Raw genomic sequence first — 14,985 nt, forward strand, 5'->3', positions numbered from 1 at the left:
ACTCAGCGCTTGCAACCGGGTCTGAATCAGACTCTTAGTCTCTTCCTCAAAGCCTGATCGTGTCATACACACAGAGGAAACAGAGCAGGCTTTCCTTAACCATAAGGATAGTCTGACAAGAGCACCTGCATTAGGAATACCTGATTACCAAAAACCTTTTGATTTGTATTGTACAGAAGCTAATGGTTGTGCAGCAGGTGTCCTCACACAAAAACATGGTGATGCCAGTAGGCCCATAGCATACTATAGTGCACAATTGGATACTGTGGCAAGATCACTCCCAAGAAGTGTAGCAGCAACTACTCTATTGGTCAGTAAGAGTGAGGATATGGTTTTAGGCCATGATATGATTGTCTATACTCCCCATGCTGTATCTGCTTTGCTAAACTCTGCACAAACCAGACCTGTATCCTTAGCTAGATTCACAAAATGGGAAATAGCCCTAATAGCATCTGCAAACATCACCATCAAAAGGTGCAGTACGTTAAATCAAGCAACGTATTTACCATATGCGCAACATGATGCACAAAGGGTGGAGAGAGGTGAGTCGCTGGTGAAAGGTGAGTTCTGCAGATATATTGATGCACATGATTGTATGGAATATCTGAATCAAACCTTTACTGCAAAACCTGATATACGGGATACACCTTTAGAAAATGTAGATGTGACATTTTACATGGATGGGATATGTCATAGAGAAACTGACACTGGAGAGTTATGTACAGGTTATGCTGTGGTAAATGACGAAGATATCATAGAGGCCAAACCTTTAGGTCCACCTCATTCAGCCCAAGTGGCGGAGCTGGTGGCATTAAGGAGAGCGTGTGAATTAGCAGGAGGTAAATCTGCTAATATCTACACTGACTCTGGGTAGGCCTTTGGGGTGGTACATGATTTGGGGGCTCTATGGCGTCTGAGAAATTTTATGACAGCAGCAGGCACACCAATCGCACATTCCAGACATATAAAATGACTACTGACAGCGATCCAACTGCCTAAGACAGTGGCGGTAATTAAGTGTAAAGACCATAAATGTGAGGATGATCCGGTGTCACAAGGTAGATCAAGCTGCCAAATGGGCGGCAGGGTTTAAAGTAAATGTGCCAATTAACCAAATGATGTTTCAAGCGATTGACATGCTGGAATTAATTGAGATGCAAAATTTGAATTCCATCCAGGAAAAGGCAGTCTGGAGGTTCAAGGGATGTGGGCAAGAATCCTCTGGACTCTGGAGAGATGGACAAGGTAAGCCAGTGGCTCCCAAGGTGTACTACCCAAGCCTGGCTGAGGCAGCGCACGGTATAACTCACTTAGGAAAGCCAGGTATGTGCAAATTGGTGAGAGCATACCGGTGTGCACCAGGTTTTTCTTCTCAAGCAGAAAAGAGAGCAATGTCCTGTTTGACCTGCTTGAGGAAAAACATTGGGAAAACGATCCCTACCGAACCATCCCACATTCCTCCGACCGATGGACCTTTTCAGGTAATGCAAATTGATTTCATCCAATTACCACCCTGCAGGACTCTCAAGTACATATTAGTGTGCACTGATGTGTTTTCTAATTGGGTTGAGGCATACCCAGCTGCCACTAATACTGCTGCGTTTACTGCTAAGAAAATTGTTCAAGAGTTTGTATGCAGATACGGTATCCCTAGAATTATTGAAAGTGATAGGGGTACTCATTTCACAGGTGATGTCTTCCAGAACATGTGTAAGTTGATGGGTATTAATAGTAGACTTCACACCCCCTACCGACCGCAAGCCAGTGCCAAGGTGGAGAGGATGAACGGTACTGTTAAAAATAAATTAAGTAAAATCATGGTGGAAACTGGACTGGGTTGGCCAGAAGCACTTCCACTTGTCCTTCATAGTATCAGGACAACTCTTAGACCCCCTCTCAATCTGTCCCCCTTTGAAATACTGTTTGGTAGACAACCTCATTTGATTATAAGTCCGCAGGAAGATTTGAAAAGTAACAATGAGGTAATTGTAAGGTATCTTATAACAATGAGTAAACAGTTAAAACAGCAACAGCAGAAATTTTAATTGTTGTCACATGATATGCCTGAAACAAACTGTCATGAAGTTGAACCTAGAGAATTTGTTATGATCAGAAATTTCTTGCATTCATGTTGTTTGACAGATCAGTGGGAAGGTCCGTATCAGGTATTGCTGATGAGTACAACTTCCTTGAAGGTGGTGGAGAGATACCTGGGTCCATTCCACTCACTGTAAGAAGGTCAATCAACCGGTGGGGAGACAAGGCAGAATTGAGGCAGATAACGTAGACCTGTCAATTGAAAGCCTGTTCCAGGAGGGTTAACAGTTACAGTGAGATACCTGAGCTAAAGAAATTTTGTAGATCCTTGTATTCAGCAATGGATTAGTCTGCTGTGGTTATCTTTGTGTTTTCTCCCAGAGTTCTCATTATCTTGGGGTGTTTCGGGATCTCTGGTTTCTGTGATGGAGGACAGAGGACGGAGAGGGGAGCTGATGGTGATATCAATGGAGTGGAGTCGGGAGAAGGAGTGCTAAACCAACCAGGGGAGTATCTGACCAAACTCAGTACAGTAATTGTTAAGAGATCTGCTATTGTGGAAACTCAGAGACAGTGTGAAGGTCTATCATCTGAAGATTATTGTATGTGTGAGTTTTGTGGGTCCTTACTTGATGAGAATTGCATCCAGCAGTGCCTAACCAGTATTGGGGTGGGTATCCTTTAGAGAATTATCATACCATGGTGGGCAAAAGTTTTAAACCAAACCGACTGTTGGGTGTGCTCTCACATGCCTCAAGGACAGCATAATGTAGGGTTAGTGCCATTCCCATCGAATGTCTCTGAAATTTTCGAATCGCAAAGAGGGCATGCACTGGATGGAAAATTTCTTAAGTCCAAACCATCTCATTTCAAACCCCACCAGTACCAAGTAGATAAATCACTTTTATGTTTGAACATCACCAACCAAGGTGAAGGGGAATAACCAGACGATGACCTTTTCACTAAGAGCTACTCATGAGCCTATGAATTATGAACTGTTACGCACAATTAGGTCGGGTGGAAGACACTTCTGGTATAAATATACTCTAAGTAGCACCAAAGAAATGATTGGTAGGGTACCAGAAGGGTATTGTGCCAAGATATTACAACGGGAAACTTGTATGAGTCAAATGGGAGAACCTGAAGTAGGATCACTTGCTAGGGAAATGTGTGGGTTACTGATGTTTACTATCCCTTATGTTCTCCCCGATGATGTATATTTTATATGTGGAAGGGAAGCGTATAAGTGGCTCTCTCCGAGTTCCGAAGGTTTGTGTTATCTGGGAAGTGTAGTCCCAGAGGTTATGACCCTTACACATGGTGAAATGCTTGGTATTCATAAAAACCAACATCACCATATCTTCACACACAGTATGAACATAGAGACAAAAGAAATATGATACCTGGTGATGTACATAAAGCCACACAGTTAATTAGTGAAACAACTGGCTTTCAAGTTTTGCTCACATTGGATCCCAGCAGGATCGCTCGGGGTACACTAAATTTTATTGATTGTCATCATAGTAATTGGCTTATGTGTCAGGTGTGTTCCTACTGTGTTGAAATGTGGAAAATGTAAAGATGAGGTAAACCGAAAGAATGAAATTTTGATGGTGGTTAGAAGTAACAATATGAATACCAAGGTAAATGTAAGACTGCATTACAACCCTGAACTAGAAGGTACAGTACCATCAGATGATGTATAAGATTTAGACATGCATGAAATGTGTTACTAAAATGTTATTTTAAAACATCTTAAATAATGTAAGTCCCTATTCCCCTTCAAGACTTCCTTTATAGGATTGGTGCATCCCCACATCTTTCCCATGATCTCCCAAGATCTGCGGTGTGAGTATAAGGGTAGTTTAATGTCCCTCCCAGAGACACATTATTGATGGTTTAAGAACCACCTTGTGCCATCCCATAATGTAACATTAAATAATATGTCATAGTGTAAGCCTAAATTAATTTTAAAACCAGAGTGTGATAACATGTTGTTTGCTATCAAAGGGTAGACTGTCAAAGCCGGATAATTGTCTGAGACAGAATCTGTTTAAAATTAAATCTGCACGACACCATTTTGCGAATGGCAACAAGACGCCATTTTGCGACTGACCACCTAGCGCCATTTTAGCAAATCTCACCCATTGTGCTTAATGATCTTCTGATGGCAAGAGACAGAGGTGATTGTTCAATCTTAATCCTTCTGGATCTCTCAGCAGCATTTGATACTGTGGACCATGGGATTCTAATTGAGCGCCTGAAAAATTTCTGTGGACTGGATGGCACAGTCCTTAGATGGTTCAAATCATTTCTCACTGGCAGGTCACAGAGAGTTTCTTCTGGAGTAAACTCTTCATCACCAGTGTCACTTCCATGCGGTGTTCCACAGGGTTCTATACTATCTCCCATGCTTTTTGCAGTATACATGCTGCCACTGGGTGAGATAATCAGACGTCATGCCTGGTGTCCCACTGCTATGCAGATGATACACAACTGTACCTGTCCTTTGCTCCAGGTACAAATGACCCAATAACAACCCTAAATGGCTGCCTAGCTGAGCTTCAGGAGTGGATGAGTGCCAGTTGGCTGCGACTGAACCCTGATAAAACAGAGGTTCTTATGATAGGTCACAGGACAGGGCTACAGCATAGCCAACTAACAGGACTTACGCTTGGGGGTTCAGAATTACAAAACACTAAACATGTGCGGAATCTTGGTGTTGTCCTGGATAGTGGCTTGACACTTAAACATCAGGTATCAGCCACAATCAAATCCTCATTCTTTCATCTGAGGAACATAGCCAGAATCAAGCACTTAATTTCCTCAGAAGATCTGCCTAAAGTCATACATGCATTTATATCATCACGCCTAGACTACTGCAACGCCCTCTACCTCGGTCTGCCAGCAAAAGAATTACACCGCTTGCAGATGGTACAAAATGCAGCTGCCAGGCTATTAACCAACCAGCCCCATTCCAGCCACATAACACCCATTCTCTACTCCCTTCAGTGGCTGCCTGTCAGATGGCGAATTGCTTTCAAGATTGGATTAATAACTTACAAAGTCCTTCATGACCATGGCCCAGGGTACCTGAAGCAGCTTCTGATTCCCTACTGTCCCACTCGATTACTGCGATCCGTTGACAAAGGGCTATTAACAGTACCTAGAATCTCATGGAATTCGTCTGGGGGTCGAGCTTTCAGTTTTGTGGCTCCAACCTTATGGAACTCACTTCCCTGCACAGTTCGAGAGGCCTCCACTCTAGAATCCTTCAAAAATAGACTCAAGACTCACCTATTCACCCAAGCATTTCACTAATGTCCCTTGTTTAAGCTTGATTTGTATTTTGTACTGTAAATGTAAAGCACTTTGAGTCCTTTAGGAGAAAAGCACTAAATAAATAAAATTATTATTATTATTATAAGTACATATGCCGATGCTATTATTTAGCGTCGTGCGATTCCCATGCAATAGAAAGATGTTAAAAGTCCTCATTATATAAATATAGACAGTTACTAAAACATATAATATGATCAACCCTGCAAAACACGTACCATGGTGTACTCCACAAAACAGGTAGTCGCACAACGCTAACTAGCATCTTTTCTTAATACCCCAGTACTTACACACTGCACACTTACATAAAAAGGTTCCCTAGCATTAAGGTTAATATTTAAGGTTTTAGTCATTATCAGTAATGTTGTGAAATACATGTTATTTGATGTCTAAGCTTTAGTGCATGATAAGCAGACCGTGTTTGGTGTCATTCTAAACCACTGTGTCTTTGGAGATTTCCGATTCCATCGGTGAAGAAATCGCAACATGTGTCTGCAAATTATGGATCATAGAGAGTTAGGCATTAAAATGTATCCTGTAATGCAGCCAGTCTAATTTGTTATGCACCGGAAAATGGACACAAAGGTCTTTTGGAGGCTGGAATGTGACCATACGATTTGACCTGTGAACTCTACTGTAACACAAGAACCAGGAAGAAGAACCAATGGAATCATGCCAAACTGTTCTTTTCTATTGCCTATCCCTGTAAGAGTATATATGCAGGCTCTCTGAAACTGAAACTAGATGCTAGTCTTCTTGCTTTGCTGTTGATGGAGGTTTCATCTTTGATGCCGGGATCTGGATCCAGAGCGTGTGAGTATGCAATGACTGTACATTTTGTCTGTATAATTCGTTTGCGCTAATTGTATTTAGATCACAGCATGTAACTATCTGTTTTTATGGTGAATAATAAGTTTTTGTGCTTTGGAACCACAATCAAAGACTGAAAGAAATTATTTCTTGTGTGACTCATAACACTAAACAGCGACAATTTTAGAGTGTATAGATAGGTAGGATTCGATAGACCACTTCATGTGCAATGCGGTGATAAAGGTTCCTGAGCTTTATAAGTCGAATCCTTGCAAAAGTACCCTCCAGACTTGAATGCCTGACGAAGTTGTGATCAACAGGGAAACGCGTTAGACATTCAAATCTGGAGGGTACTATAGCAAGGATTCCACACACAAAGCAGTCCTATGCCATTTTTGCTGTCTCTTACTTATTTTTACTGTGAATATATACTTATTCAGCTATTTGCACTGTTGAGTATTTAAATCTGCATATTTATATTAAAATATTTTTCATTGACAAATGCTACAAGCGCTGCCTATCACTTTGTGACATATATTGTCCAGGGGGTGCTCTGTCCATCAGGGGTGCTCCACCCAAGTGCAAACATTTTTTTTTCTGCTTGTGTGCGCTGTAGCTGCACGTGCATCAACAAAGTAGTGCCAAGCATGCACCTGTGTCATAAGTAAAGGGCCGGAATGCTCGTCTGTTGAAGGGTGGTATAATCCCCAAAGTGTGCTCCAAAAAAAATAAAATAAATCTTTTTCTTGTTTGTGTGTGCCTTAGCCGCATGTGCATCAATATCACAGAAATGGAGGACAACAATTTGTCCGATAAAAATAAAATAGGGAAAGGGCAAGAACCACTACCTTCTAGTGCTGAAGCTGCTGCCACTAGTCATGACTTAAACAATGAAATGCCATCAATGTTGTCTGCCAAGGCCGATGCCCAATGTCATAGTAGAGGGCATATAAAATTCCAAATGGCTAAGTTCAGGAAAATTAAATTAAATAATAAATTTAAATTGTCTGAGGAGAAACGTAAACTTGCCAATATGCCATTTACGACACGGAATGGCAAGGAACGGCTAAGGTCCTCACCTATGTTCATAACTAGTGGTTCAGCTTCACATGACGATGGAAGCCCTCCTCCCACTTCAAAAATCAAATGAGTTAAGCTGGCAAAAGCACAGCAAAGAACTGTGCTTTCTAATTCTAAGAAGATATCACAAATCTCCATGGAGAGTCCAAGTGTGGCGACGGTTGCGATGCCTGACCTTCCCAACACTGGATAGGAAGAGGTGGCTCCTTCCACCATTTGCACGCCCTCTACAAGTGCTGGAAGGAGCACCCACAGTCCATTTGCTGATATTCAAATTGAAGATGTCACTGTTGAAGTACAACAGGATGAGGATATTGGTGTAACTAGTGCTAAGGAAGTTGACAAGGAGGATTCTGATGGTGAGGTGGTTTGTTTAAATCAGGCACCGGGGGATGAAAAATCCCATATGGTCATGCCTGGGCAGAAGACCAAACATTCCACCTCTTGGTCTGGAAATATTTCTATCCAAATGTGGACAACAACTGTCTTGTCATATGTACCATATATAAAGGTGGTTAACCACCTGGGAACATCCTCCCTTATATGTCACCTGCAGCGCATTCATAAAAAGTTACTGTCTAGTTCAGAAACTGTGGCCAAGACCGTAAGCAGTCCAGGGACACCTAAATCCCTTTGTCCTGTAGTGTCCAAGCGCCTGCAAACCACACCGTCAACTCCCTCCTCATCAATTTCCGCCTCTGTCAGGATCAGAAGTAGTCCTGCAGACCATGTCACTGGCATGACTGACTCTCCTATCCGGGATTCCTATGGAGGATCCTGCATTGCTATGCCTACTGCTGCTGCTGCTGTTGCTGTTTGGAGTCGTTCATCATCCCAGAGAGGAAGTAGGAACACCACTACTTCTTTTCCTAAGCAACTGACCCTCCAACAGTCCTTAGCGAGGAGGATGAAGTACGACACACAGTCATCCTCAAGCAAAGTGGATAACTGAGGCCTTGACAGCTATGTTGGTGTTAGACATGCGTCCGATATCCGCCATTAGTGCAGTGGGATTTAGACAGTTGATGGAGGTAGTGTGTCCCCAGTACCAAATCCCATCTAGATTCCACTTCACTAGGCAGGCGATACCGGAATGTACAGAGACAGAATTTTCAGAAAAAGTGTCCTCAGTGTCCTAAAAAATGTGGTTGTACCCAATGTCCACTTAACCACGGACATGTGGACAAGAGGAACAGGGCAGACTAAGGACTATAAGACTGTGACAGCCCACTGGTAGATGTATCGCCTTACGCAGCAACAACAGCAGCTTCACCAGTAGCAGCATCTGAGAAACGCCAGCTCATTCCAAGGCAGGCTACGCTGTGTACCACTGGTCTCAGTAAGAGGCAGACCGCTGACAACCTCTTAGGGAAACTGAGGGAAATCAATGCCCCACTTAGACTCTCCTGGGGATTTGTGATATTTGACAACGCCACCAATATTGTGCAGGCATTACATCTGGGCAAATTCCAGCACGTCCCATGTTTTGCTCACACAATAAACTTGGTGGTGCAGAATTTTCTGAAAAGTGACAGGGGCGTGCAGGAGATGCTTTGGGTGGCCCAAATATTTCTGGCCACTTTCACCATTCAGCGACTGCGTGCTAAAGACTGGAGCACCAGCAAACACTCTTGAACCTGCCCTGCCATCACCTGAAGCAAGAGTTTGTGATGCGGTGGAACTCAACCCGCTATATGCTTCAGACGATGGAGGAGCAGCAAAAGGCCATTCAAGCCTATACATCCACCTATGACATAGGCAAAGGAGGGGATATGCACCTGACTCAAGCTCAGGGGAGAATGATTTCCGTTGCCACACCGTGCTCGATCCTAGGATTAAAGCCTACGTGGTCTCTCTCTTTCCGGCTGACACAAGCCTGCAGAGGTGCAAAGACCTGCTGGTGAAAACACAGTCAGCTGAAGTGGAACGTGACACATCAACAGCTCCTTCTTCATTTTCTCCCACAACTGGGGCTGCCAGGAAATGACTTAGGTATCCTAAGCAACCCACTGGCGGTGATGCAGGGCAGACAGGATCAAGTTTGGACATCTGGTCTGGACTGAAGGACCTGGCAACAATTTCTGACATGTCTACTGTCAGTGCATATGATACTGTCACCATTGACAGAATGGTAGAGGATTACATCGGTGACAGCATCCAAGTAGGCATGTCAGACAGTCCGTAACTGTACTGGCAGGAAAGAGAGGCAATTTGGAGGCCCCTGTATAAACTTGCTCTATTTTACCTGTTGCCCCCCCTCCAGTGTGTACTCTGAAAGAGTTTTTAGTGCAGATGGGAACCTTGTCAGCGAAAGGCATAGGAGGTTGCTTCCACAAAATGTGGAGAAGATGATGTTCATCAAAATTAATTATCACTTCTTTCAGGGAGACCAGCCTCCAGAAAGTACAGAGGGACATGTGGCGGTGGATTCCAGCGGGGACGAATTAATACTCTGTGAGGATGCACACAACACTGAAGAGGGTGAGGAATCGGTGGATGAGGAGGATGAGGACGACATCTTGCCTCCGTAGAGCCAGTTTGTGCAGGGACAAATTAATTGCCAGCTTGTTTTGTGGGGGCCCAAACAAACCAATCATTTCAGCCACAGTCACGTGACAGACCCTGGCGCTGAAATGATTGGTTTGTTAAAGTGTGCATGTCCTGTTTATACAACATAAGGGTGGGTCGGAGGGCCCAAGGACAATTCCATCTTGCACCTCTTTTTTTCTTTGCATTTTGTACTGTTTGGGGTCTAGTTTTTCAAACTGCCATCCTGTCTGCCACTGCAGTGTCACTCCTAGATGGGCCACGTGTTTGTGCTGCCCACTTTTGTCGCTTAGCATAGTCATCCAGCTACCTCGGTGCAACCTTTTGGCCTAAAAACAATATTGTGAGGTGTGAGGTGTTCAGAATAGACTGGAAATGAGTGGAAATTAATGTTATTGAGGTTAATAATAGCATAGGAACAGAAAAACCCACAAATTCTGTGATTTTATCTGTTTAAAAAAAAAATAAAAAAATACAGATCCAAAAGACAAAACCCAGAACCCAAAACACGGAAGGGTGGTTTTGGCAAAACCAATCCAGATCCAAAACACAAAGAAAGATCCAGATCCAAAACCAAAACTCAAAACACGAAATGTGGCCGGTGCACACCCTTAATACACATCCATTTATACAGATGTGTCCTCACACGCCTTTCTTGGTGCACCAGGTTCTCTGTGACTCAGCTTGTGCTGGATGTCTTTTGAAACTTTTTCATCTGAAAATGTGTCTAGTTGCAATCGCATTTAACAAAATACTTGACGAGACTGCAGTAGCTGCTGCTTTTTTTCGCTAAAAAGCAGAAAGGGGAGTGTCCCCCAGATTTCCCACAGCATACTAAATTGTACCTGCAACAATACTTGATAACTATTTGGTAATAGAAATTCAGAGATATTTGTTGCATGCATTTACAAATACATGCATGGCCACCAGGACAACTTCACAGCTTCTCTGATACTGGTGGTCACTACACTGCATGACAACAGTACCCACTCTGGGCCATGTAATTGTCTATTGTAAGGCCTCTTGGTAAAGGCACATACAGAAATACATCCAAATTGAGAGCCAGCTTACCTAGGAGTCACCCCTGGGACTTCCAATTAGCACTATAAGAACCAGCATGCCCTCAAATTGTTGGTTCCATCTATGCCTCTCAAAACAGCAAACATAAAGTGGAAGCTGCTCAAATCAATTTGGCAATACAGGTGCATGAAATGGAGGGTCATACTAAACAAAAAACAGAAAGGGGGGTGTCCCCCAGCATACTAAATTGTACCTGCAATAATACTTGAAAATTATATGGTAATAGAAATTCAGAGATATTTGTTGCATGCATTTGCAAATACATGGTAAGCCACCAGGCCAACTTCATGGCTTCTCTGATAATGGTGGTCCCTACACTGTATGATAACAGTACTCACTATGGGCCATGTAATTGTCTATTGTAAGGCACATACAAAAGTACATCCAAATTGATAGTCAGCTTACCAGGGAGTCACCCCTGGTACTTCCAATTAGCACTATAAAAAAACAGCATGCCCTCCAAAGGCTTTTTTTCACTCCAAGTTCCATTGTGCTTTGTATACAGACTCAGACCGAGTTGCGCAGGACCTTGCAGCTCACTCATGAAAGACGTGTCTCGCTGACGGGCATATTAATGCTATGTGTATGAGGACACATTTGTTTCTATTAGTTAAGACATGTACAAAAAAGAGGAGACTGAGAGAGTTATATAGTATATTCAACATTTGTTGTAGTTGTTTTAGGGATTTATATGCAACAGGATTTCACAGGAATAAATGAATGGCATCAGGAGGAGAGATTTCTAGAATGTCTAGAAGCCCTTGTGTCACGGCTGCTGACACTTGAGACTCCTGGGAGGAGGAAGGCCTACTAGGCACAATAAACTGGGGTGGTTTTAGGAATGACCCTTTCATGAAATCTCGATAGCATGGAATAAAAGTAAATAGAATTTATTCACAGGAGAAATATAAAAGCAACGTCTCACATAAAGTCTCAACAACACTGAGGTTCACATAAGCAATAATGAGTATAGGAGAAAACCCCCCATATAGTCTTTAACACAGAAAAGTTAATATGGTAGGGAACCCCGAGTCCAGTATGAGGCTAACACCTCAGGATGGTATAGAGGAGCTTCACCTGGGTGGAACCCTGTAGTGATGGAAATCCAGAGCAGAGTGAGCCCTGTGATGCAGCAAAAAATGGAGCAGGGTTGAGCCCTGTGATGCGGCGAAAGATGGAGGAGGGTTGAGCCCTGTGATGCGGTGAAAGATGAAGCAGGGTTGAGCCCTTTGATGTGGTGAAAGACTGAGTAGGGTTGAGCCCTGTGATGCTGTGAGTTTGTAGCAGGATTGAGCCCTGTGATGCAATGAGGTCAGAGCAGGGTTGAGCCCTGTGATGCGGAGGTTGAAGCAGGGTTGAGCCCTGTGAAGCATTGTGGTTCTGGAACAGGGTTGAGCCCTGCAGTGTAACTAGAATCCAGAGCGGGGTTGAGCCCCATGATGCAATGAAGGTTGAAGCATTGTTGAGCCCTGTGAAGTGGCGTGGTTCCGGAACAGGGTTGAGCCCTGCAGTGTGACTAGAATCCAGAACGGGGTTGAGCCCCGCGATGTGGTGATGATAACTGTAACGGTGCAGTTGACAACTGTAATGAAGATGGGTTAAATGTCCACAGGAGTGAGAGGCAACAGGCAAAGTAAATAGTGCAGCAAAAGGTGAAACCACAGCAATGGAGCAAAAGCAATACTCAGGCAATGGCTATGCTGAGCTCTGTAGTGCGGCTGGTAACTGGCATCAGAAGTTTAGCTGGAACATGAGCAGAGATATAGTAAATTCCACAGCAACCCACAGGCACAGCAGGGATCTGGCAGGAGTCCAAGAAAGACCTGAAAGTAACGTTGCACAGACACTGAGACACAGTTAGTAACAGGCTTTATACTAGAGGTCTGTGATCCATGCAAAGTTCAGAACATGTGACCCAAATAGAATCAGGTTTGAAATAATGAGCAATCTAGGAATCCCACAACCTGACAACACCTTGGAAACAGATGATCACTTTAACTCTCTATTCCCTGTATGTGAAGAATGCCAGCAAGCAGGATAGCTCCTCCAACGATCACAAAGGAACTTTGGAAAAAGTAATCTATATGTACTGAAATAGTCGCAATCCTGACACCTTGCACCTAGAAAGTGGTTAGGATGAGCAGGGATTGATACTGTAGTGGGAGAGCAGTGATGACAGTGGGGCAGACTAAATTAACTGACTAAGCTAAGTTCACCACAGTGCTGAGTAGTAGAATCTGAAGGGCTACAGCTCAACCTCTCTGGGCAGTACCATTGACAGGGGAGATGATCTGGTTGACCGAGCCCCAATCCAAGTGAAATAGTGGACTTAGAGCTGCCATCAAAGGGTCCTGTGAGAGCATATCCCAAAAAGGATATGGAGGAGCAGGACAGTTCTGTGAGACAAAACACTCACATTACCTCAGCCATTACAGCTTACTTTAGCCTGCTACTGTAGCTGCCTGTACCACCAGGATAGGAACCAAGCAGGGTAGGCTGTGTTCAGATAAATGACAGACCACTTTCTAAATACATAAAGATAAAGACAGAAACCATTGAGGCTACTACTGTGCTGGATGTTATAGCTATCTGCTCCTCCCTTATGGACTCATACAGCGGTAAACCTTCATTAAAACCTTGGATACACTGTGACAGAAAATTATAAGACATATAAAGTGTCTAGTAACAGGATAGAATCATGTCATTTGGACCGGCTTTTGTTCCTAAAATATTAATAAAATCAATAGCATTAATTTCCCGTCATTTTCATAGAATTCAGACCACCTCATAGCTCAAAATATTCTTTTTACCGATATTTGCCAAATGTAGCAAAGTGGCTGGATAAACTAAGGGATAGAGTAGTAGCACAAACACAGGGCACTTTAAAATAATTTAGTACTGAACATCTATGAATTATAATAGCACAACAGTGGCAGACATGATGGTTTAATAAATATGACCCTATAGAATATTTTCAGTAATCAAAAACTAATAGCCTAAAGGTAAAAACCTGGTAGAAGTAATAGAAAAGCCTTGTAGAAAATATAAAATATTACCAACACACTTCTACAAACAGCAAATCACAGGTCTCACGCCAATAGACAAGTCCAATATCACTCTTTAATAACTAAGTAATTATTGAAGCTTGATTAATACAAGCATAAAAACACATTCATTGATATATGGTGGGTACTCACTGGAGCCAAATATGGAAAAAAGCAGCATAGATCCTTTAAGCATTTTCCCTGGGCACTGTAACCCCTGGTTTTATAACCCCCTAGCCTTCTGATGAAACTGGGGGTTATAGTGCCCGGAGAAATGCATCAAACATCTATGCTGCTTTTTCCATATTTAGAATTCCATCCTGAATAGCTCCTATACAACTTGCTGCTGACGAGTGAACCAGGATGTGCCGCTACCAAGGATTCGCACCACTTTTGGGACTTTAATAATCTATAGCTGCTGATACTTTTTACCACTACTGCCAACCAGTGAAGCTGTAGCTTGCCGTTGCCTGTCACTGACAAGTGAGGAGTGAGTACCCAGCATTTACTTTGATCTCCCATACCATTTCTGCTCACTCGGAGTTACCGGCACCATAGAGTATAAGGGAGCACAACTGCCGGTGCAAGATCTCCCAGCACAGCACCATTACATACAGACACTTGGAGTCTGAATTATCTATAGCTGAGGACCCAGTTTACCATTGCGGAGTGCTTATCTTTGGAATCACACCTGTCATTCGCTGCAAGGAATTTATCCCTCCGGCAGGTAACAATAGCATTAGTGGAACCAGCACCCTTTTGAATTTACTATCTACTCGGCTCAATGCTACTCATTGCTATTTCTGCATAATAAGCAGCAAGAGACTCTATAACAATTCCTATTCAACAACATTAAGGAACTTTTATATACTTCAGCGGTCTATTTGTAGAATTCAATTTCCCATAGATTGTTTATTTTATACTTTCTTGCTACATTGTGTCACATTAGATCACAAATCTGAGCCACAAGTTTAACATTATGGTATGCTTTTTAGATTTAGGCGTGTATTCTTCAGGCTGTTGAATTAGATTTGTATTTTATATCAAT

This window comes from Taudactylus pleione, unplaced genomic scaffold (genome assembly GCF_031769625.1).
Source record: "Taudactylus pleione unplaced genomic scaffold, aTauple2 ptg000313l, whole genome shotgun sequence".
NCBI classification, from domain to species: domain Eukaryota; kingdom Metazoa; phylum Chordata; class Amphibia; order Anura; family Myobatrachidae; genus Taudactylus; species Taudactylus pleione.